Source organism: Pinus tabuliformis, chromosome X (assembly GCF_031772625.1).
Source record: "Pinus tabuliformis cultivar Carrire ecotype Pingquan chromosome X, CPIR1, whole genome shotgun sequence".
Taxonomy (NCBI): Eukaryota; Viridiplantae; Streptophyta; class Pinopsida; order Pinales; family Pinaceae; genus Pinus; species Pinus tabuliformis.
Window position 1 is genome coordinate 1226523206 of NC_142308.1, and position 26070 is coordinate 1226549275.

Genomic DNA, 26070 nt, shown 5'->3' on the forward strand with positions numbered 1-26070 from the left:
TCAACCAATGTCGTTCAGAACACCACTATTCCTGAACAGTCGAATCAACAGTTAGACCAGTCTAGAGTTACCCACCAGCCTTCTACTTCCTCTAATTCTTCCTCTCCTCCTTCCTCTTCGCTTGATGAGGCTGGCAAAGCCAAAAGTCAAGTTCTTAAGGAGAAGAAGGAAAAGAAGAAGAAAGAGAAGAAGAAGAAGGAACCAAAAGCGACTGGGGGCAAATGAGTGTCGTCTAATGAAAATCCACACACTGCACTGACCAGGCCTAAATCGCCATGTGTCATTTGCAAGGGAGACCACTTTCATAGAGATTGTCCCTGCATCCCTCGGATACTAAGGGACTCGTCTCCCCGTTTTCACAATCTGGTGGCGTCAACCTCTGATAGCCATGTTGAAAGCACATCGTCAACTAGCGAAAGTGAAGTCCCAGGACAAAAAGGGAGAGCTAGATCTCCCTGTAAACTGTGCGAAGGCAATCACGCCATCCACCGTTGTCCCTTCTTAGACGAAGCTAAAAGAGTTTTATATGATTGTCCGGTTTCACCGTTACGACTTCCTCCTGGATATAAAAAACTCTTGCCAAGTCCTTCGTTAGTTGAAAATCCAGCTGGCCCGCTCAAGTGGTTAGCTGAAGCGCCGGTCATTGAAGATGAACCAGCTGAATCCATACCCGACGAAAGTCAAAAGGTCGAGGCGGCAGTTGACCCGGTCTTGCCTTCAGAGGTTTTATCTTCAAATGATACAGTCACTGAAGAGGATAAAGATGACACCATCCAAATTCTCTTCATCAACACAGACTCCGACGAGCACGGGGGCAATCCCCCCATTCCTTTATCACAGGAAGGAAGTTCGTCAGAGCGATACCCGGCCGTCTACTCGGTCCCACCACCAAGCAACCTAGTTGTCTCCTTCGACTGGAACCAACTAGGCAGACCCCGTTTGCCAGCAAGCATACCATTCAGAATTATCGTCCAAATATATAGAATGGTCATGGTTGGCACCATCATTGATGAGGGGGCATCTGTGAGTATCCTTTCCTCTATTGCTTGGAAAGCGCTTGGTTCGCCATCGCTTTTGCCTAAAATGAGAAATCTGACGGGCTTTGATAAAGGAACCAGTCGACCTTTAGGGATCCTCCCCAATGTGCCCATAACATTGAAAGGGAAGACCGTTCAAATGAACGTGATGGTCGTTCAAGGACCCTTGGATTATAACCTACTCCTTGGACGAGACTATATATATTGCATGGGAGCCATCGTCTCCTCACTCTTTAGAGTAATGTGTTTTCCGCACGAAGGAAGAGTGGTCAAGCTCGTGGACCAGCTTTCATTTCCCGGATCATGCATCGCAAATAGTCATATACCATCCCTAAATGGTCTCTTCACGCAAGAAATGTCTCAACCCATGATCCGTCCTCCCGATGAGCGCGAGTAATTCGGAGGGATATGACTGGAACCCAGGGGGCATGCGTCCTGGTCTGCTTCGGCAGGAAAACTTTGCGTATAGAGTAGGTTTCCGCGGGAGAATATGACAAGTCCATACCCCGTCCGTGATTGGAAGAGGGGTTGTTCTAAAATAAGATTCTCTTGTCAAAGTTATGTGTGTGGCGCTCGTTGTCACTCACCTTTGTTTATCTCGGTAGACATCGCCAGAGAAGTGTTTTGTTTACACTGTAAATAGAACAATCTTTGGGTAGCCTGTAAGAGGTAGTACCCTTCCTGATAAAACAAATATTTTGTCAGCTCGAATAAAGGGTGACCCTTCCTGATAAAACAAATGTTTTGTCAGCTCGAATAGAGGGAGACCTCGAAACTCTGTTTTATACCTGGGGGCATGCAAACCTTGTTGGAGTGCAAGAAAAGAGCGATTATTTATCTGTTTTTTGGATTAGTCGTTTCCTAACTTGCATAAAGAAAGGATGTGGGGCAAAAATCGAAATGTTGCCGTTTTATATGAGACATTCTTATCATATGACTGGATTATCGACTAGTTTTAGCACATAGTTCATGCTCGTTAAAAAATAAACATAAGATCGAGCAAGTGTTTCAACCCGCGTTTAAGCTCTTTAAAAAATGAACTATCCTCCGGTAAATAACCACCGTGAATGTAACATTATCAGCCATTAAAGCCTTGGTCGTGTTTGCACCGTCACCTCCACTTTTCCATTGGCCGATCATTCACCTCCATATGATTGTTTACCCATTTTGAGGAACAACTGCGAAGAGTGATTCCACTAGCCATCCTTGTGACACTGCCGTGCTTGGAAAATTCCAACCCTTACCTGGAATTAGCTGCTACCCATTTTATCACTCGTTCCTCAAAAGACGAGTCTTCTTTAAGCTCTTTTCATTTGACTCTTAAAATATGAAAAGATTGCCGAGTTTTGGCCTTCCAGCTCGTTAAAGCGACAGGAAGAGCTATCCATCCTCTAGATTTTAATCTTTTTGGACTTGAGGGATTATTGCACAAAAAGATCGACCGCTTGTTTTGTTCGGCTCGTTAAAACTATCGAAAATTCATCCCTTCTGTATTGTTTTATACTTTTTTGGACCTAAGGGATTAGATGACGAAAAAGGACTTTCGGAGTTAACTTTACATACCTTTTCAGACTCTCTAAAAATGAAAAGGACTGAGTTATCTTTGTCGTTAGACTCGTTAAAAATATTAATAGCGACAAACTTGTCTTTAGACGAGAACGAGTTTCACTATCGCTAGGCTCGTTAAAACATAGCGATGGGTTTACCCGAAGGGAAAATTATAGAACAAGCATATGTTATCCTCCTCAAGCTTGACAAAAATAAAGAGGTACTGGTCAGCAATGACTGGGGAAAAATTGGGAAGAAACTCAAAGAACCTTTATTGGTAGCAAGTCGCTCTTGAACATGACACTTCCTCTCCGTGCCTGAGTCGGGTTGGGTTGTTTCATTCACCGGTCACATCACCATGGTCTCGCCATACCATCCACCTTTGGGGTAAATGCTACCAATCCATCATATAAGTGTCGTCGATATGTTCAAGAGAAGTCATCCAGAGAAGTCAATTGTGTCCCATCCACTACCATACATTATACTTCATTCTTTCATGACCGCCACCCTGAACCATATATCATCAGATCGTTTTCACCTCCATCAAAATCATTTGCTCTGTTCCGTGTCATTGATGTGGGATTCATTAAGGCCCTCCTTTGATGGATTGCTTCTTGTCGACATCAGCTCATTATCCAAGAAGTTGATCTAGGAACACCCCCTTCAGTACTTTGAAGCTTGCATGCCTCAATGGCAAGTTTCTCACTTCCGGCGACAGGTATACATCAATGACCTTCGACCAAAAGATTTTGCGTGGTGTTCGACGCCAAGTCCTTTATTCACATCACGTGAATTGTACTGCAGTACCTTGAGGGTCATTATCATTATCGGTGATTCCTCTCGCGCTTGTTAACAGTTTACATCATTGACTGGTAATCAAGCGATGTCTTTCCATGTTCGACTTCAAAACATTTCTCACATGGATCGACTTGTACTTAGAGTGAAGATCGGACGAGATTGAAGACCCTGGATCTAGTTTCATCCATCCGAGATGTGATATATATTCAGGAAAAATAAAGACATTGACATGTACTGCACTGTAGAACAGATAATCATCCTACCAAAAGGATGATGATTTCATCAGAGTCATCAGTCTACCATCAGACGATTGTCTGTCCTATGTACATAAAATGAATTTATGAAGCTGAGCATGGGAATGCCCGCCTCAGCTAGATCATGAAAACAGTATGAAAAATAATGTGTTGTATTGTATCTTATTACAGGTCTCCTCCCAGCATTGAAAGAACTTCGGATCCTCCTAAATAAAGCATTTCACCCGATAAACGGCCTCATACTTTAGGGGGCAACTATTATAGACATTTTTGTGCCTTACAAATTTGAGCATGAAATGTCCATAATCCAAGGGATCCAAAGTCCCTAAAAGTGTTGTTCCTGACCCTAAAGGAACAAAGTCAACCAATGACAGCTTCTCCCAGAAGTTCTCCACCAAAAACCACTCAGAACTAGTCAAATCAGGATCAATTCAGAAGCTCCACTAGCTGCCTGCGTTGCAAAGCACCCAAATACACTGGCTAGGTGCGTTGCAGCGCACTTGAATGCACTACCCAGGTGCATTGAGCGGGAAATGACAAGTGGCAGAGTCATTCAACGAGGTGGAAAGACCATGGAAGCTTCCAGAATCTTCTCCAATGACACTTGGCTCACTGAATTCGACCAAGTGATGAGTAAGAGGCTCTCAGTCTCCAAGTGGAAGCAAGAACTGACAGAGAGAAGCCACAAGTCAAAACATAAGCTGACTCATCCTCTCTGCTTACATCTATATATGGATCCCTCATCCCAGAGATCCAGAGGCTGGAATTTTGTACTTTGTAGAGAATTGCTGTTGGTTTGAGATTGAGATTATTACATTGGGTGATTTATGCTTTGTTGGAGGAGGGGAAGGGATTCCTTTGCTGGGAGGTAGATGATGGATCGGGACTCACTTGGTTGTATCTCCTCTTGGACTTTCTTATCATATCAATAAAATTATTTGAGTTTCTCCTACATGCTGTGTATCAATGATGTTTTTTTATATTTGCATGTTTAGCTTAATCTGATCCTGAGCTTTTTATGAATGTATATCTATATCTTTGTGTAGTTTCTCTCTCTTGTGATCTTGCAAGAATTCATGAAGCTGGGCCAGTAAGGGAGCAGGGAGCTGGGAGCTATTGAACAGAGGAGCGATTGGATCAACAAACTAGCGAAAGACACAGGTTAGTTACATCCTTTCTCCTCATTTACATCTCATAAAGAAGAATACTCAAGTAGTTTTCCTTGTTTGTTGCTAAGGCACTATCACACCTTAGAGTGGGATAGGGGCGTTCTGAATAGATACTTTTCCCAACAACAAGAATAAGGGAAGGCTTCGAGGTAACAAAAAACCAACTTTTAAGCATAGGTTCTAGCCAACCTATGGATTAGAGAGGGCTCTCTCTATATAATTTAGCTATGTTTGCTTAAATATTAGGCTAGTTCTAGAGTTCAGGGGGGGTTTTGATTTGTATGAATATTTGGTGGTGGAATACTTAAAACAGGCTAATAGGTTGATGCCTTTAGGCCATTGGGAAATGGAGTCAAAGAAGGGGCAGCAAAGCTGGAGTTAAATCACTAAAGGGAATGATCAAGGGACAATATAACAGAGTGAAGTACAAATCCTTGGACTAAATGGTGAAATGAGTCTTAACGGGGGTGAGAGGGCAATCAAGAATCCTCAGACCAAGGCTAAGATGGGAGAATAGCAGTGAATCATGAGTAAAGGGCAATTAAGAATCCTTTACTATAGACCAGAGGAGAAACTACAGAAGCTAAGGAGTAGTTAAGAATTCCCTAGCTAAGATAGTTTAAGAGAAAACATTAAGAATGTATAACAATAAGACAGAGTGCAGTTAAGAAAATTCTGAAATAATATTCAAGTTAAACATTCAGACTTATAAACATTTAAGATTTTGAAACAACTTTAAGAGTACAACAACACAAGAAAATTAGTCATTTGTACTCTTCTTTACACATGAATCCCTTGAAATATCTGATCTTTATTCATCAATCCAGCATGCTGTCCCAGTCAGTGAAACAAAAGCTTTTATAGTCTTATAACAAAATTCTATTGAAAGTATAAGAATCCACACCTAATACTTCGAAATATGAAGTATATATACAAAAATATTTACAAAATATCTCAAAACAACTTGAGACTTAATCTAAGGAATAAAAATAGCTTCTTGCATGAAGATAGAGACAGATGTTGAATTGCTTCACGCTATCCCTTTTATTGTGGTGTTGCTGGCTGTTTTCAGTTAAGCTGGAGCCCTTTAAGCTGGCTAATATTTGTAGCCTTTCTATGATAGAATCTTCTTCACTTTCATCTTTCAACTGATACTCTTTGACCCTGCTGCTCTGCTTTTACCTGTTTTAACTGGTTGCCTTCATTTACTATGCAGTAAATTTTCGAAGTAAATTTATTAGAGTAAATCTATCATATTTTGCCATCATTCCACATTAGGTAGTTTTAAATTCATCATCTTTCTGTAGGTTTCATCTGCCTCTATGTACTTTGCAAAATTTGGCTTAGTGAGGAACAACTGTTTCACCTCATGCTCTAGAAAAAACAAGTTCTCCAATGTATCATATAACACTTTTCTTGTTGGCAAGGCTTTAATGGTAGAATAACTTGCTTGCTCCTTCGCCAATTTTCTTGGTCTATATCCATAGTCCAATTGAGGCATACGCTTGTCATTGATGACCATAGGACTGGGAAGATCCTTCTCCCTCAAAATCTGAAACTTAGCCATGAATCTATCAATGGCTACTTGCATGTTATGGCACTTCTCTTTTGAGTTAAGGATAAGGTTTCTTTTGGAAAGAACCTTCCTAATCTCCAGAATGGCCCCAGTCCTATATTTTATGTTAAGCTCATGGAGCTCATATTTGTTCTTGTTGTTTAGGAAGTGGATGAGTCGATTAGCATCCTCTGGTTTATTCCCCAGTTCTTCCTTTACTTTTTGTATAGCTTCAGTAGCTATCTTCACTAATTCTATCTGCTCAAATATAACTTGAATTAATGGCCAAATATCATTGACAGAGTCAATGATATTGGCCCAAAGCATTACTTTGGTTTGTCCCAGTGGTTTGTGTAGTGTTAAATCATTCTCCAGGATTTTGATTCTCTCACCCATTCTTAATGCCTTTTGTGTTTCTTCTTTTTACTGGAGTTGGGCAAGTTTACAATCAGTTTCCAAACTTGCTACCTTTTCCTTTAGTCTCTTCATCTTTTTAGCCTTGATAGGAATCTCTTCCATGGATTTTACTAATTCCGCTGCTTTCTCTCCATGTGTACCTGTTGCTACTGTAGACTCTGCTATTACTGGAAATGCTGTGGCAGGTGGAGCTATGGGTGCCAATGATGCTGCCAATGTGGAAGGAACCGCTATAGATACTATGGGGATGATAGTTCTAAAAGCTGTGGCCAAGTCACTTTGCTTCGACTGAATTAAAGTGTCCAACTCCTTCTCTGTCTCCTTGAGTTGATCGTTTAGTTTCAAGACCAAGTCCATGAGCTCTTCATGTCCTTGTTGTGCTTCTAGGAATTCCTGTGTCTGTGGGTGATGCAGCTGGGGTATCTTTAGTTGCTTCTTGAGTGCAACAATGTCATCATTTTTCTTTTTAATCAACTTCTCTGCAGCTTTTACATCTTTGCGATCGTGTCCTAATTCAATTACTAAGTCCACTAAGGACTTGATTCTATTATCCTTGACCTATGAGTAGGCCTTCTCCAACTGAAATTGTGCTGCTATATTGTTTATGGAGTTTTATAATTGGTGGGGAGCAATGGCCTTCCCTATTAATGTGGAGTATATCATCTCCCCTGTTTGCTTGTGTAGTTCAATCTGGTCAATGGGATGAATATCCCTTGCCAGTACTTCAAAGTCCACCTTTCTGAAATCTAATGTTGCTCTTGGCTGCTGAGTAGTTGGCTTGATAAATGCCATCTGCATTTTCTCCTCTTTTATTTCAAAGGTTGACATTAGCCTTGTTTGATTGGTGGGGGTCATTTTCAGATATTGGGCATATGTTTGGGCCTTAAGCCTCTCATTTTTGGCCTTAATCTCTTTGTACCTTTCCTTTATGTCTTGATCTTTATCTACAGGCATTCTAAAGGAAGATAACTCAATACTTTGTTGCCTCATCAACATCTGAGTCTGTGATGTGGAGGGCTCCTGCATACTCCCAGATGGAGTGGTGGGCCTGCTTCTTTCAACCTCTGTGTTGGTGACCTCAACTGAGTCATCAGTGAACTCTTGCTTAGAGGTTGGATTGGGCTTTTGCCTTTTGTTTGACTCTTGTTGTACATCAGAAGTAGGCATTCCTGAAGTGGAAGCCCCTTCTCTGTTCCTTTTTGGGACCTTCTCCTCATTTTGAGGAGTTTGCATGACTCGATGGGCACTTGAAGTAGTTGCTGGTTCTTCTGATGGTTTTGTCCTGGTTGACTGATCTGGCCTATCTGATTGTTCTGGCCTATCTAACTGTTCTGGCACTTGCAGGAAAGAACCCTCATCAAGTTGTTTTTCCAGATCTATTAATGTGTTTTCCACAACAACTTCAGTATTATCCCTGTCCTCTAAAGTGTTTTCCACCCATTGCAATTGGTTGGCATACTTTTCTATCTCAGGGATGCGGTGATGGATATAGGGAGCCATCTTGTTTTTCTTCCTTCTTTTGCAGATGAAATCCAAGGGATCATATCTCCATATGAAGCTCTGTTTTAGTTTTAATCTTTGAAGGATTAGGTCTACCTCCTTTCTAGCTTCTATGCTATTACAAATAAAAGGACCCAATTGGTCTTTGATCTTGAGATAGGATTTCTTTTTGGATTTAACAAATTTTACCTCATCTGAATTTATTATCTGCCTGTAGTACTCCAGGGAAAATAACCTCACTGGGAGGTATTTAGGTAGTTTGTATGGGGCTAGTTCACAGCCATAAGTCTTGATTTCAGTGTGCTTGTAGTACAAGTACCAATCTCCCACCTGATGATTGATGTTTAGATGAAGGAATCTCCTAATCTCAACACTGATTCTTGGTGGAGGGTTCCATTGAGTATGGTCATCACAGGGTGGACAAAGGAATCTATGAATTGATTATATGAATAGGGGGAGGGATGTTGATGAATCAATGGGGTCCAGAAGATAACTGATCTTGGTTGGCCCTTGGTGTCCAATTTTTGCAAGGTAAGTGGGAATTTGTCTGACTGGTAATATAGGAAAAGGTGATACAAGACTGAGGAGTATTTGAAGACTCTCTCATTACTCATTTTGAGGAACTGTTCATGCATCATGTTAGCTATGAACTGAGCATAGTCATATACGACAGCAGGACGCTGTCCTGGAGTGTATATGGACATGAAGGCTAAAATAATCTCATTAGTATATTCACTGGTGGTATAACCCAAGACACTAGATATCATATCCACAATACTTCTGCCCCAAGGAGAAAATAAAGCTGCTACATATGGAGGGGGCTCTTTGGGGTTATACTTCTCTTCTACGATGAAGGTTTGGATTAATTGGGCCAATCTTGCAGGGCTGATTTTGGGATATAAGTCCAACAGGTCTCCAATTAAGAGGGGAGTCAAGTTTTGGCCAGGCTAGAGTTGTAGCATCTCATTTATGGATTCAGCAGTGATAGTGAAAAGTATGGTCTGGTTAGGGGACATGACTACTCTATGACTGGGGACATAGTTGGCATGGAAATAATGTACAATTTTTTGGAAAATGTGGACTCTAGGGAACTGGTACTTAGGCAAATTTGACCCCCACAGACCAATTTCATCAGCCTGGTTCAAGCATCTATCCCTACTTTGGTAGTATACTTTGAGCGGGGATTCATGGATAGAGGTTTCCTTTATTTGGCAATCCCTATCAACTAGGGGGAGGTGGTCCAGGTCTAAGTGCAGTGTAGAGATGGGTCTCACATCCATGGTGATTAGGGCGGCCATTCTCAGTTCTTGTGGATTTGAGAATGGGGAGGGAGTGTTTTTAGGGCAATGGTGGTTTAGCATGGAGTAGACTTAGGTTGGTTGAGATTCCTTAATTAATTTTAAACTTAACTAAGAATACTCAATCACTGGTTTTCTTTGAAATTGACAGGGTTTTTCAGTGAATTGTGGCTTAAATACCTCAAAAATGAGGTAAAAATAGCTCTGAACAGGGCGCCTGGCGACTGTAGATGGTTGAAAGGGTTCTATATAGGCTGGAAAGCAAACTGGGTGCTCTGTGGTGTCTTTGGAGTGCAACTAGATGTGGGTTGATAGCTTCGATGTTCGCAGGTGGCGTGCATGCAAACAGAGGTTTACAGTTAAAATTCCAGTGAAAACAAATGATTTGGGGCTTTTTTGGATTTATACGCAAAAGTCAATTTTGGCGAGTACAGGGTGAACAGTGGTTGTTTTGTTGTGAAGCAGGTGGGCGGTAAATGGTTTCTATCGCACTGCTTTTGGGCGCTCGGTGGTATTCGGGAGGGGCTGCCCGAATCCACTCATCCGCTAACATGTAGCATCGGGGGCTCATGGAAAAACCACTTTATTGGGCGGGTATTGTTCAGTGGATGGGTTGGCCCGATATGGATAAGGGCCGTGGGATGTGGAGGGAAGTGATCGCACGGTGATCTAGTGGGGAAGCTGCACGGAGGCTAATGGGGGGCCTGATGGGCACTTAAGTGTGCTAGTATAAGGGTTAATGACGGATTAAGATGGGATTAATCCATTGGGGTGATTAACGAAGGGTTTAAATGGTGCTTTATTCATTTTGATTGCAGATTGATCAATTAGAGATTTTGGTCGAAGTGACTATATATTATAGTTTATATTTAAACAAAGGGGTAGGGTTAATTAATATGTAGGAGCTATATATATATACGGGGAAATGGTTTTTAATGGGAATTAATATATAAATTAGTAATTAATATGAAAAGATGAGTGGAAAAGGGAAAAATCAATAGGAAAATGATCTTTTTGTGAACTTGATGTTTTCACATATTAACATTTAATACTTAGGGTAATGTGTTTTTATGGGTTTTTTGGGAAAAATGGGTTTTTCATGGGGGTGATTACTTTTCCTAGGCAAATAGTTTTTTATCCTTAGGAAAAGGGATTTTATTAGGGAAATGAGGGGAATGAAGGGAGATGAATTTTTGATGAGGGGGAATCTAGTACTTGTTGTCCTTAAGTCATTAAGTCGAGGGTCCAGTCCCTCCAAAATTTAGAGAAATGCTCTGAGCCTATTTGACTTAAAGGATTTAAGTACTTAGAATTTATTTATGGGAAATTAGTAAAGTAAAGGGGTGGAATGAATGGAGGAAGTTAATTAATTGTCTTTGAATTCGATTTGCATGCTTGATTTCCCATTCACATTTGAAATACATGTTTAAGGATGATAAATGTGCTTTTGTCTAATCAATCATCATACTTATGCAACCTTTCTTCTACTTACCCATCTACTCATCCTACCATTTTTACTTCACTTTATTAGGGTGCATTTGAGCTAGCAAACCCTTATCAAATGTTTTTCTTTTTCTTTACAATAGTAAACTAACTAAATCTAGTCTTATTACATCTAAGGGCTTAGATTAAACAGTTGAGCTCCTTTTATTTACTCTACCTATCTAATTATCTGCCAAGGTTACACTGTTTGGCCAAATTTTTATTCTCTATCTATAGACATGAAATTGAAAACATGAAATAGCCAAGTTTAAAAATTTTGACTATCATGGATTGTGGCAATAATAACAAGCTGCACACAATCATTATTATGCATAAAAAGTAAATAGGAGTGGCATTTTGGCTTGCTCACTTTCATGGTCTTTTTTCTTTTCTTGGGGTTCATATTTTTCATCTGTTTTTGACCTTTTTGTTATTTTTGCCCTTTGATTATTCTTTTAGGACACACCCTCTTTACATTTTTTAATTTTTTGAATATGGAAAACATTTGCAAAAGCAAAGGTATGTACAATATTACAAGGTTTAATCTCAGTCATTCAAAATTATGACTCTTATTGGTATAGGAACCTAACAGTTCCAAAGAACATTGCCACTAAACCTCCCTAGGATAGTTGAGTGAAACATTTTTTAAAGAGGTCGAGGTCAATGCACCGATATTAGCCATTGACCATTAGTTACTAAATGGATGAGCGAGTGGGGAGTTGACCTAAACTAAAAATAGTAGGATTAACTCAGTTGGCCTTCATGAATTCAGAATTTTGGGACTCCAAAAGAGTAGCTGTGTGGGAAGGTTGAGAACCCAATGTCGAGATGACATAGCACAGGTGATGAGGCTTGGGTGATGTGGCATTAGGTGATCTGGCTTGGTGGCATGGTTTGGTGACATGATTTATTGATGCAAGGATTATGTGGAACGGAATGATATGGCATGGGATGAGATGGCTTGGGGTGATGTGGCTTGGAGTGACATAGCTTGGGGGTGGACCCTACTAGAATCATGGGTCTCTATGATATTCCCTAGCCTAATGTTTTTATTTTAAATAAATGTGCATAGGTTTATTTTGAGTTAAGTATTATACAATTATATACATTTAATTATCAATAACTTAGCTGATAATAATTATTTGTAAATTTGTAATTATGTTTCTCTTATAAATAAAAAAATAAAAGAAAAATTCAGAAATTAATGGCTAAAATGTTGGGTATGTGTTATATTCTTTCCATGATTGGTCCCAAAATAAATTTTTGGGGTCCAAGGCATTCTTCTCATGGTTTTCGTGCATGGTTGTGGGCATGATGTTTATTGCCCATGGTATTTTGTAGATCTGGTCAAGGGAACTATGATTATGTTCTAATCTAGCGTTAGTGGATTGGGGTTTATGAAGGCTTCGACATGTATGTATATGTATTGTAGCATTGAAAGAAATATAATGAAAAATTAATTTGGTAGTCCTGATTTTTGGATCTAGGGGAAAAACGTTGTGTATGCTTTTTTATGTTCTTGCCATTATTTTTTGTGTTAAGAATTCGTTTGCAGGTAATTTTCTATACAAGGTTAAAAACTACATTTGGTATCAGAGTAGTTTTAGCTTCAAGGAGACACATTTACAACTAAGGGATTTTCCTTGAACCTGTGGTAGACCCTGTTGAGTGGGAGATTTCTGGGATCAATTCTTGCGGTGAAAGAAGATAGCGAACAGTGGAAAGATAGAGATCGAGATATTTAATGATGAGAGTTTTGAGTTGTGGAAGCTCAAGATTAAGGATCTGTTATTAGACCGAGATCAGTGCATTGTTGTATAATAATGTAAACTTTGGAAACAGGAATTGTAAACTAAAAACAAGAACTCTAGCCAAAAAACCCCCAAAAAATATGAAAAACAACGCAAAAATGAAAAGTGTGTATTTTAGAATGATGTTTTATTTCTTTTAGGGTTAATTTTCAACATTTTTTACAATGATAGTAAAAGCCAATTTTTTTGCAAAATAAATGAAGAAAACACACTAAAAATGAAAAAAGTTGGTTGTAGAATAACATTTTTATTTTCCAGGTACAATTCAACATTTTTTAGTAATGGCGTTAAAGATAAAATAATGAGATCCGAAACATGTTAAAATTCCAACAATTTTCATCCATGTCGTTAAATATATAATATCATGACACTAAAAATCCCTAAAATTCTAATTTGTTTCAACCATAACATTAAACATAAAAAACAAATTGACAATTTTTCAACCATAGAATTACAAAACTTTAAGTTTTCAATATTGTCGTGGCGGAAAAAGTCGTTTGTGCGGACACAACTGACCTCCCTAGGAGTCTAAACTCTCTAGCGACAAACAAGACAAAATGGAGTGATCTTTCTCTAAATATACCTTTTAAAACATGAAAACTACAAGTGTTTAGGCTTACCTTATTCCAAAACGCTATTGTTGTAGTCCATCCTTGCCGATCCGGATGAGCTCCTCCTTCACATCAATTCCTGCAACCACAAACAATCAAACAATTACCAAGCACTTGCATTTCATATAATAAAACATATATTCAACATGCAGACCAAGGAACACATGAAATAACTCATTAACACAAGCTATTGAGAAAAATAAACCAGTTTGTATTAATAACGAAACAAAGAAACTCTTACAACCTGGCCTTGGTGTTGTGCAAGTTCCTCCCAGGGTTCATCAAGGGTTTTCCTCTACTTTGACAAAGCTCACCCACTTCCAAGTAGAATCAAGCAAAGACAATCTCTCCTCACAAGGTTCTAAATGGGAGTCCTAATTCCTGCAGCATTTACCCAAAGAAAATGTATAGCTCCAACCTCTCCTCCCTCTGGCTCAATGCCTTTATTTATAGTGCTGTAAAGAGGTTATTCAGGTCCACCATCAATGGGATAATCCCCCTCTTTGGGTGGGATAGCTCCCTTATTGATGGGATAAGTTCCTCCTTAATAGGGATACATGAACCAACTGGAGGCGCATCCATTTCATCAAACCGACCTCTAGAAAGTTCTAGAAGTAACCACAAGTAACTTTTTTAAGATGAAACTTGTGCATTTTGCCTTTTACAGAAGGACGCACCTGTCCCTTAACATACAGAGCGTCCAAGGACGCAGCTTTTGTGAACATTGTGAGCGTCCCCGTAGGTAAGGCTAGAGAGAACCTGCGACCCCAGAGATAAACACATTTTTTACAAGACTTTCTCTCTTCTTTGAGTTTGAGATGGATAGCAGAGGCATAAGACTTGCCTAAGAGGGTAGCATGACTGTTGATTTGAGCCATACTAACTGTAAGTAGTCATGGTGACATTTTTTAGTGTAACAGATTGCCCCCTAAAGTGCGAAGCCTGGAATAGATTAGGGTTTTATAATTCTAGGAAGGGTGAAGCGCTTTATCATTTCAAGGATTGTCTTGTGGATGACCTGGTTGGAACCTGCAATTTTCAACACAAAATACATGTATAAGATTATATCATCACTGAGGTAGGCATTCCCATACTCAGATTCAAAACTTTAACTAATTGACTAACTACTCTGATACAGGAATGATCTTGCAGTACATCATTTTTATAGACTTTTGTAGACACAGTATGGACGCAGCCATCTGTTTATGATTAGTCTACATAGATAATGAATACAAAACTCCTCGCAGCCTGGATGGTAGAAACTAGATCCAGGGTCTTCACTTCTACTTCCCGAATTGGTACGATTCTAGCCATGTGATTAAATGATTTGATGTCGAACATGTTAGAAACCACTTGATTACCAGTCGATGATGTAAACTGTTAACAAGCGTGAGAGAGACCACCAGTAATGTCAATGGTTCTCAAAGTACCAAGCACAACCCGTGAAATGTGAATAGATGTTTTGATGTCGAACACTTCACGGAATCCTTTGATCGAAAGTCAATGATGCAAATTGACGTCAAAGGCGAGAAACCTGCCATTGATGCATGCAGACTTCAAGGTACTGTCGATTCCTAAGTCATCTTTCTAGATAATGTGTCGATGTCGATAGAAAGCGACCCGTTGCAGGCAATCCCGCAACACGAAATCATTGTTCAAGTTGAAGAAATGTTGCTGTAAGGACTGACTCAGGGATGGTCAAATGGATGACAAGTATTTTGCAGATGAAAGTTTTGCTTGCAGACCTCTTGAACACATAACGACAGGACAGATGGCTTGGTGACGAATAACTCAAAGTTAATCCCCGGAACCCGGTTAAAGACTTTCAAAGTGGTTTGGTCAACTGTGAGGTAAAAGATTTCCCAACCCAGGTGAATGAAAAGTGTCGTGTTCAAGAGTGGTAATAAAGTTTCTTTTGAGACAAAAGGTAACAAACAGGTTCATTCTTCTCTCTTTTCCCCCACCATTTCTGGCAAGTACCTCTTTATTTTTAACAAGCTTGAGGAGGATAACATATGCTTGATTATAAGCTCATCCTTCGGATGAGTCCAACCTAGTTTAAATTCGAACCCTAGGAAGGAGTGATTCGTTCCTGTTTGTAATTGAACAGGTCCTCTACTGTAAAAGTTTAACGAGCCCAGTATAGGAGAAACTCGGCGTTTTTCAATTTTAGAGAGTCTGAAAAACTAAAGGAGACTCCACGTTGAACTTTTTCATACATTTGTGTCCCTCAAGCCCGAAAAAGTATAAAATAATACCTGGGGGAACCGCTTGATCTTGCGACCAAGGAGTACTTTCATAATAGTGTCGTTGACCTGAAAAGTAAAAAGCGATCAAGGACACGTTGTTTTATTTCCTTATCGAGTTTGAAACGACAAAAACCCGACAATCTTTTCCTGATTTTGCGGTCAGAAAAGAGCTAAAAGGGGACCGTCTTTTAATTCCGTTTTAACGAGTGTAAAAGAAATGCTCGGCGATCTTTTCATGTTTTAGGAGTCAGAAAAGGGCTTAAAATATGACTCTGATATTTTTGTTTGTGAAAAATGACAATTTCCCTCGAAATCCCTTTGTCCTGCACAAAAGCAACACATTACTCATACCTGTTTAAAATAGGCAAAAATACATCGAAAAATATCTTTTCATGGTAAAAAATGAACTAATTCATCCAAAAAACCTATAAAAAGACCTTTTACCATGTCATTTTTACCATTTGACTGCTGAGGTTGAAAAAGGAGCTTTTGACAAGAAACTTCCCGTGGTCGCTGCGGAAAATCTGACCGTCGGAATCGAACGCCGTCTTATCCAGGTATTTTACACATCCTACTCTGCATTTCTATCCGTTTAGAATTAATTTTTAGGTCTTAGTTTCATTTTTTGGGGGGGTTTTGGTTTTTGGAATGCGCCTCTCGGCAGACGCGGGTGCCCTTTGGGTGACCCGCGTCCCCCGACTTTTTCCTATACAGGAAAATGGTCGGAAGACGCAGCCCGCCTTCAGGGCATCCACGTCCGGGTGCCCTGTGCTGTAAAGTCGGGGTGCGTCTTCCGTGAAACGCGCATTTCAAAACCCCAACCCCTCAAAAAACTATCTAAAAATTCCCAAATCAATTTCTAATGACTATTTCTGATGTGCAGGGCATTAACCATGTTAGATTGGAGAGAAAGAGAGCGTGTAGAGGATGATGAAGCTGCAATAAATCATCAACCTTCCCTGGATGCCCTAAGAGCATGCGGATTATACAAATATTGGACCATACCGGGCATGAGGGGCCAGGTAAGATTCTTGAAATGGCTGGTTGAGCGATGGAACGTTCAAGAACAATGCTTTTACATAGGAGGGCACCAGCTCGAGATAGAGCCCTCGGATGTATACTTTCTCACTGGCTTGCCGAACAGAGGCGAGCAACTCAGTCTTGCGGGGACTAGGCCGGGTGGCCAATCCCTTGATAGTCTCCGCGACGAGTGGTGCACACCTGGGGCTCACCATTCGAAAGGCATAGAGATAAAACACATCACTCTGCATGAACTCAAAGTCATAGCGTTCACGGTTACCAGAATTTGCGGCGCGGCCGCTTTACACATTGCTTCCGGATCCCAAATGCGGATGGCAATTGACTGTTACCAAGGCACCATTTTCAACTGGTGTGAAGCTGTGTCGGCTCATATGAAGAGCCAACTGACCAAGGCAAAGAACGGACGACTAAAGACTTTTGGATATGGGCCTCTAGTCGTGAGCTTTGCCTTGGAGAGAGTTCCAATGCTGATCCCTCAGCAACTCACTGTTGATATCTTGGGTCCTCGGGAGCCAAAGCTGATACGATGGGTTACGGTGATGGCCCGGCATCCTGACGAGGGCGCGACAGTGGTTCGATTCTCAGATAGTTACTTTCACTGGTTAGAGGACCAGGTTTTTTCGATACAGGACTTTCCGTATGCCGGAGTAGACTTTCGACATGATCCGGACATGGTTCTTCCACAGGGAGAACAATGGGATGACAGAGGTACTTTTATTTTCACAAGTTTTCTAATTATGTATTTTTTTATTTTTCATATATATCGTCTCAAAACTAACAGTAAAATTTTCAAAATGCAGATGTTGGTCCACAGCGTCCAGCCAACCTCCGGCCTTTTGATAGACTACATCCAGCTGCACCGGTACCGGCCCCACAGGACGCGGCTGCAGAAGTACTAGCTGAGTTGGAGCATGATCTAGAGCGTCTCACGGCAGATATACCTGAGACTACTATGGACGACATTCCTACCAGGCTTCAGCGCTTCGTAGTCGCGGTCCCTGGACCGTTTAGGAGATTTTTGCGTAAGGTAGCCCGCGCAGTGGTGTCATACAGAGAGCACCACCAGTGATTGACTAGTCACTTTTGTAGTCACATGTGACATTTTGACTTTTTGTACTATCATTTTGCCGATCATAAGGTGTTTTCAACCTATGATCGAAGACGATGTATATATTTTTTGACACACTTCTATCTATATATATCACTATTACCGGCTTATCCTGTTTAACATATGTGATGAAATGTTTTTTAAATTTACTTGCATGATTATCGTAAATGTCTGTCCAACATTCGAGAAGCAATTGCATCTGCTAATGTATTCAAAGACCTTGGAATATGTTGATATTCAATGTAATCAAATTCACGTTCCAAGAGACGCACTCTCAAAAACAACCTTAATAACACAGGATTCCTAATGGCATAAACTCTATTAAGCTGTAATACAACAAGTTCAGAATCTAACCTCACTATCAAACGTCGAATTCCAAATGAAATAGATTCGGATAATAATTCAATCACTGCACTGTATTCTGCAATGTTGTTCGTTGTTTGACCGAGGCTTACCCCATGCATAGAAACTAACTCGTCAGAGGGCGAATAGATAACCCAAGCTGCGGAAGAGATATTCCGTGTACTACGACAAGCACCATCAGCAAATCCAATGTATGTTTGGAGAGGCGTCGACATCTGCAATATCAAGAGTAAAACCAAGATAAGCCAGAATAACGACGAAAAACCACACTCTCTAAGCTAAGCACACTGACTAAACTAACACATTCGCTAGCTAGAAAGAAAATCTAACCTATCTAAAAATTTCTCCATACCCATCATTTAAGCATAATACCTCTTTAGGTAAAGTCCATTTCTGGGTTTACCCAAAGAGTCCCCATCAAAGTCAACTAGCTCATAAGCCCCTTTTGCTAGCTTTCGCTTTACAATGTAGGGCCCATGCCACATGGGAACGAATTTTCCAGCACCTAGCTTATCGTTAGCTTGATCATATAATAGTACTAGGTCTCCTTCCGAAAAACTTCGAGGGGTTACATTTCTATCATACTGAGCTTTCATTCGTTTCGCGTGAGTCTCGATTGCCAATGTAGCGTCACGTCGAGTCTCATCTAATTTAGCCAAGTACAATAAACGTTTCTCCTCTTCGGAAGTAGCTGGAAGTAATTCGACATCCATTTGAAGTGATGGGATTTCGCATTCAATGGGTAACACAGCTTCTAAGCCATAAACTAGCTCGAAAGGAGTGAACCCTGTTGAATTTTTCACTGAGGTTCGGTATGCCCATAGCGCTGAAAATAACATGTTGTGCCAATTCGACCGATGAACACCAATGGTTCGTCGAATCATGATAACTAGAACTTTGTTGATAGACTCAACCAAACCGTTGGCTTGCGGATAATAAGGAGTAGAGCTATCGTGGCGCAAACCAAGCTGGCTTGTAAGCTCAGTCATCATGACGTTTCGAAAATGGCTCCCATGGTCAGTAATGATTGCTTGTGGGACACCAAACCTAGTTATGATATGATTGAATACGAAAACTGCAGCTGTTTTGCCGCTTGCGTCGAATGTAGGCATCGCCTCGGCCCACTTAGTAAAATAATCAACCGCAAGGATGATATACGCATGCCCCCCGGCCGAGTGAGGGTTACAAGTAATAAAGTCGATACCCCATTTGGCGAATGGACCAACGGCAATTATAGGGTGGAGAGGAGCAGGTGGAGCGCGCATCTTGCGATCAAACACTTGACAGTTGTGGCACTTCCTGACTGCAATGATACAATCCTTAAACATAGACGGCCAGAAATAGCCAGCGCGCAACACCTTCTGAGCTGTGGCATACCCAGACATATGACCGCCACATGCTCCAGAGTGACAATCATTCAAAACCCTCTCAGCCTCTTCGTGAGTTAAACAACGTCGAAAAACTAAGTCTGCCCCCCGGCGATAAAGTGTATCTCCAATAATTTTGTATGGCTGGGATTGAAACCGAATTTTTCGACGTTCCGCTTTGGAAGCTTCAGGCCGAAAGGTTTGGGTTTGGAGATAGATGATTATATCCCCGTACCACGGATCTACAGTACTGATAAGAAACAAAGATTCGTCCGCAATGGACTCTTCTGCCACAGTCTCTGTGTCAGCACTCGGGAAATCACACATCAATTCCGCAAAAACTAAGGATTTCTTAGACTTGGACTTCTCGAACTCCAAGTCGAACTCTTGCAGGATGACAATCCATTTAGAGTACTTGCCCCCTAGCAGTTGTTTTGTCAAAATATAAATCATAGGGTTGCAATCCGAAATAACTGTAGTTTTGCGGAGAAGAATGTAGTGACGGAAACGCTGGACAGCTTGAACGGCTGCCAGGGCCAATTTCTCCACATGCGAATATTTTAACTCAGTGGGATTTAAGGTCCTACTAAGATAATATATCACATGTTCCGCTCCGAACTCATCTTCTTGAACTAACACCATTCCAATGGTGGAATGCGAAGCTGCGAGGTATAAGAAGTAGTCCTGGTTGTAGTTGGGAGGATGCAATAACGGTGCATGGGTCAACGCGTGTTTAAGTGCATCAAAAGATTGTTGGGCAATCTCGTCCCAAAAGAATTGTGCGTTCTGTTTCAACAACCGTGTAAAACCTTTAGTGACCTCGGCGTAGTTTGGGATGAATCGGCGTAAAAAGTTCGCTTTCCCTTGCAAACTTTGGAGTTGGCGCAAACTCGAAGGAGGAGGCAATTTGATGATAGCCTCGACTTTCGAGGGATCGACGCGAATGCCGGCTTTTGAAACAACAAATCCCAGCAATCGACCTGTTTCTATACAGAAAACACACTTGTGGGGATTCAACCGAATTCGATAATGCCTACACCTCATAAAGATTGCTCGTAGGTGGACAAGGTGATCAGCTCGATGTAAAGAATGAGCAGGCAAATCATCGAGATAGGGTTGCACAATGTGCTTGATGTCATGAAATGCATAAGACATCGCCCGTTGAAAAGTGGCCCCGGCATTCTTAAGCCCAAAAGGTAACTTGCAATAAGCAAATGTCCCCCATGGACAAATGAATGCCGTTTTTGGTTGGTCGGCAGGTAGAATATTGATTTGATTATAGCCCGAGAAACCATCCATGAAGGAAAACATTTCACTTCCGGCACAATCATCAATAATTTGATCGATATAAGGCGTAGGATAGTTGTCTTTTGGACAAGCTCGATTTATATCCCTATAGTCGATACAGATTCTTATTGTTCCTTGTTTCTTATTGACCGGAACAATATTCGATACCCAATCCGTTAACGGGATCGGATAAATGAAACCTGCTTTCAACAGCTTTTCGACTTCTGCTTTAATCGCAGCCGCTTTTCGAGGGTGAATTTGACGCAACCGTTGCCGGACGGGTTTAGCATCCGGGTAGGTCTTTATTTCATGAACAACAATGGCAGGATCAATTCCCGGCATTTCCTCGTAAGACCAGGCAAACACGTCGCGGAATTCTTGGAATAGGGCCTTGTAAGTTTGGATTTCTTCTTCAGTACATGCGGCACCTATATGAATGTTTTCCTCGATTCCGGGCTTCACTGAAATATCAATGGGAATAGTACGAGAAATATTCCCTAAATTCAACTCTGAATCAGAATGTTTCGTTGGATCCTGAGCGTCTTTGACATATTCAGCGGTAAAGATAGATGAAAAATCATTTTCAAATGCATCATCCTTAGGTAAAAACGAAGATCTGTGATGGAGATCCTCCCATGGTAGATCGTCTACACTTAGGATTTCGCGAAGTTGTTCGTCAGATGACACGACTTCGGGAAACGTTATCCGTTCTAAGGGTGAGGTGAAAAGTGACTCTTCACTGACCACATTCATTTGGTCGACTTCGGTTGAATGAAAGTCGGTAAAAGACATGAGAGCTTCATAAGCAATTTCATATGGACTCAAAGGCATAGCATTACCGAGTGAGTCTATCTCAGAGTCAGATGGGACGAACCAAGGATCATCATAAATAATGTTTTCTGATGTAATCATATGAATTGTTGCAAACGAAGGATCTGCGCTGAGTGGAGGGAGAGGAAAAGTTCCCAGTAAACCGGAATCCTTAACTAAACCTACACCAACGTCCCTATAAGGGATTGTCGTCTTACCGACATGCTGGATACTCTCTGAAGAGGCTGGGTCGGATGAAAAGTATGTCAGCTGATCAATAGTCACGATCTTACCGTTGTGTGGAAACTTAATTACTCTGAAGACCGATGAAACGACCGCTGTCATAGCATATGACCAACTTCGACCCAAAAGAAGGTTGTAGTCTAGAGGGGCATCAACCACTTCCACATCCAGACTAACGGTTTTACCTTCAACCCCTATAGGCAATTCTTGTAGAATACCAAACGGACGGAACCCACGGCCATCAAAGGCCTTAAGGATGGTGGGGGATTGGTTCAACGAAGGAGAACCAAGCGATCTCCAACATTGAATCGACATAATACACGTAGAAGCTCCCTCATCAATCACAGTCCGATGAATAGGCCTGTTTTTGACTATCACTGGAATTTGGAAAGCCATTTGATGGGGGAGACGTGGCGTACTATTTTCTAGATCAAAGATCATTAGGTTCGGGTCCTGAACATCGACAGCTCCGATAGCCGACAAAAGCAATTTCCGTTGTGCTGGGCATGATTGCAGCACTTCGAGTGCCGACATTGCTGAAGGTGAAACAGCTAAGTCCTCAACAATGTTGTAATTCTGGGCTGCTCTCGCATGTGGATTGAAAGCAGACCTTCGAAGTACACCCTTGGCGGGCGGCTTAATCACTAAGTCTGGGTTAGGTTTTTCGATCTGTAGTGGATCGGAACCAGGAGCTGAGGTTGATGGGTTAGAGTGAGAAGATTCTGCTTCCTTACCATCAACAGGAGCCTTACTACCATAATCTTGCGATCGAGTCGCAATCCTCACATGAGACATCATCAAAATGGGTTCTTCACTGGCATTCGAAGAAGAACCTATCATCTTATTCTCCTGCTCCGGAAATGGATTCTTTAACACAGCAGGAGTGGGAGAACCTTTGACTATTTTCACAACCTCGGCCCGATGAGGGCAATCTCTCGTAAAATGATCCTCTTCACAAATAAGACAAGGATATCGAGGTTTGCGTTTTTCGTCATTGGTTTCCGACTTTTCAGTTTTCTCCTTTGGAGCCTTGTCTGCTTTAGCCTTCTTCTTTCCACCGTTTTTTGATTTGGCCGTAGATGACTCTACAGCGTGAATGTCGGCGGTGAGTTCAGGAGAAGACTCTCCTGTCGGAGAATCAGGCAAAGTGATAATTGGAGTAGTTGAAGCCTTGGAAGACTTCTTCTTGCTCTTCGTAGTCACGATACCAATCATACCATCAGCGGCATGAGATCCCGAAGGAGCAGCAGCGATTTGATTCGACTTTGGAAGATCCGGAATCTTCTCGTGTAACGTACCCGACTGAGTGTAAACTAAGTCAAGGTATTGCGCTTGAGCAATGACTTGCTCCTCAGTAACTACTCCGGCCTTAGCTACATCTTCAGTAATCTTCGGTAATAATGATTTAACAAACCATTCAGCTAAGATTTGGTCCGGGATAAAAACTTTCACTAACCTCCTACGACGTCTCCACTCATGGATGTGATCAGAAATGTACGTGGACGTCGATTGTTTTAGCGAAGTTAATAACTCCGTGCCGTTATCGTATCTGACCGGCAACTGAAAGTGAGTTAAGAACGAGGTAGCTAACTGGCTAAAGTTGTAAAAAGAGGCCCGTGGCAACTCAATGTACCACTTGGCCGCGAGACCAATGAGTGTACGTTGAAAAAGACGTAAGCGGATGGAATCATCTGAGATAGAATTCGAAGCACACCAGAGGTGGTAAGTCATCACATGATTGGACGGATCCTCTCCAGACTTACCTTCGAACTTGGGTATATCGCTGGGCAACTTATTTGGCATTGGCGGCCAGAACTGAAGATATTGAATTGGATCGTTCGTTAGGCGCGTCAAGTCGGGTAAATCCAAAGTTGCAATAAACGGTAACTGCCGGTTAGGATCTCTAAAACTCTGGGTCACAATACCAGCCCCAGGAGGAGGATATCCAGGATAACTAGGAACAGGAGTCGCATTTGGGATATTATATCCTCCTGGAAAACCAGGATTAACCGGACCGTACTGGGGTTGTTGAGGTTGTTGATAAGTGTACCCAGGATACGGTTGATACTGGTAAACTAGTTGTTGGACAGCTTGCCCATGTTGGTACTGTCCCTGGTACGGAGGTTGAACAAATTGAGGTTGAGTAGTGACAACCGTACTTATACCAGGCTGACCTACAGGCATCTGGACCGTGGTTTGAATCATAGATCCAGACAACGGTAAAGATGTCTGAGGTGTGGTAACAGGGACAGTAGAAACTGGAGCCGTCGATACTCCAGAAGTAAGTATGGTAGATGTAGCGGTAGTTGCAGCAGCCGTTTGAGATGGAGTACTAGGTGCAATTGACGGCTGAGTAACTACCGAAGCTACAGAAGTTTGAACATTTGGCTGGACAGATTGCGGTTGCTGGGTTGGACCAGAAACTACGGGTTGTCCAGCTTGAGGAACCATTTGTACACTTGGCTGCAACACCTGTTGACCCTGTGATGGATCCCACACTAACATTCCAGGGTACTGACCCGTAACAGGTTGAGGATACTGAGATCCATAAACAGATTGAGGGTAGGATTGATAATTGTAAGGTGCAGTTCCCATACTTGGAACATATGACTGACCTTGAGGCGGTTGATAACCTTGACTTGAGTATTGACCTTGAGGTTGATAACCTTGAGGTAAATACCGATACTGGGGTTGACCTTGACCTTGAGGTTGGTACCCTTGAGGTTGATAACCTTGGGGTTGATACCCTTGAGGTTGCCATCCTTGGGGTTGCCATCCTTGAGGTTGATATTGATACTGAGGTTGACCTTGGGGTACATATTGAGGCTGAGGTTGACCTTGAGGCAAGTATTGCACCATAGGTACATACTGACTTTGAGGTTGCCCCCCAGACACGATTTGTGTACCTTGAGGTTGCCCCCCAGGTGTTAACTGCGGTTGCCCCCCAGGCGGTAATTGGCCACCTTGAGGTTGAGAAATGGGAACTGAACCTGACATCATGTAAATGTCTCCTACACCCAATGGTATATTACCACTGTTTCCAGCAAATAACCCATGATCAACGGGTTGAGGAGATGCCCCCGCAAAGGTACCAGAAAGTGACTGATACCCAGTGGGAACAGAAGGACCGCCGTGTAAAAAAGATTCAGGACTTTGAGTAAACACGGACGACTGACCAGACATATTTACAGGAGTATAAATACCTCCAGGTGGAAAAGGAGTACGAGGTGTAGAAAAACCTACTGAGTTGTCTAAAAAATTGGTTAACGCAAGGTACCAAGAAGTACTTCTAGGAGGACTGTAAAAGATGGATTCACGCTCCCTTAGATCAATAGTAAGTTGACCTTCAAGGTGAGAGACACCTATATCTTCTTCTGGAGCAAGTTCTTCTATAGCAATCAAACCAGAAGGTAGATTTTCGGTGATAATTCTTTCTATTCTCGGTGAATCAGGGACACTAGAAGTTGGAGTAACAGGTTCGGAAATTTCAGGTTCTTCGCCTGTTTCACTGGCAGATGAAAAACTACCAGCAAGCTCGGAAACTGTAACAGTTTCGGGATTGTAACCTGTTTCTAAACTTTGGTAATCTGGATGGACTACCAAGGAAGATTCTCCTTCTTCAGGTGAACCTACTCTACTGTCACTAGGAGGAGTTACAAGGACCTTTAACCCTTCGTACTGACCCGGAATGTCTTCAGGAGATTCACCCCGCGATTTACGGAGTTTTCTTAACAAATCTATTCCGGTGAACAATCTCAGGAGACTTGCCCCGAAGTCGACGGGACTGTCTCGGTAATTCCGCCACAATTAAAGATTTTTAACTACAACACACGAAAACAAAGTAAAAATTTCAAATCAAACCACCTAAAGTCTTCTAAAGAAGCAAACAAATTTGAAGCACACGCCTAAAGAATCTAGAGCGTCAAACCAAACACAAACACTAGTCTTCCGGACCAAAAGCGCTAGTTGGTGATTAGGCCCAACCTCGCAGGATTCAGTACAGAAATGGCGGGTGGAACAGTTACCCCGACAACCTGCTTAATGAATAGACCGGCACAAGTTCCTCCACTTTAACCGTCTCGAAGTGAAGTGAACCCCCCGGAAAATCCAAGTGAGTATAAC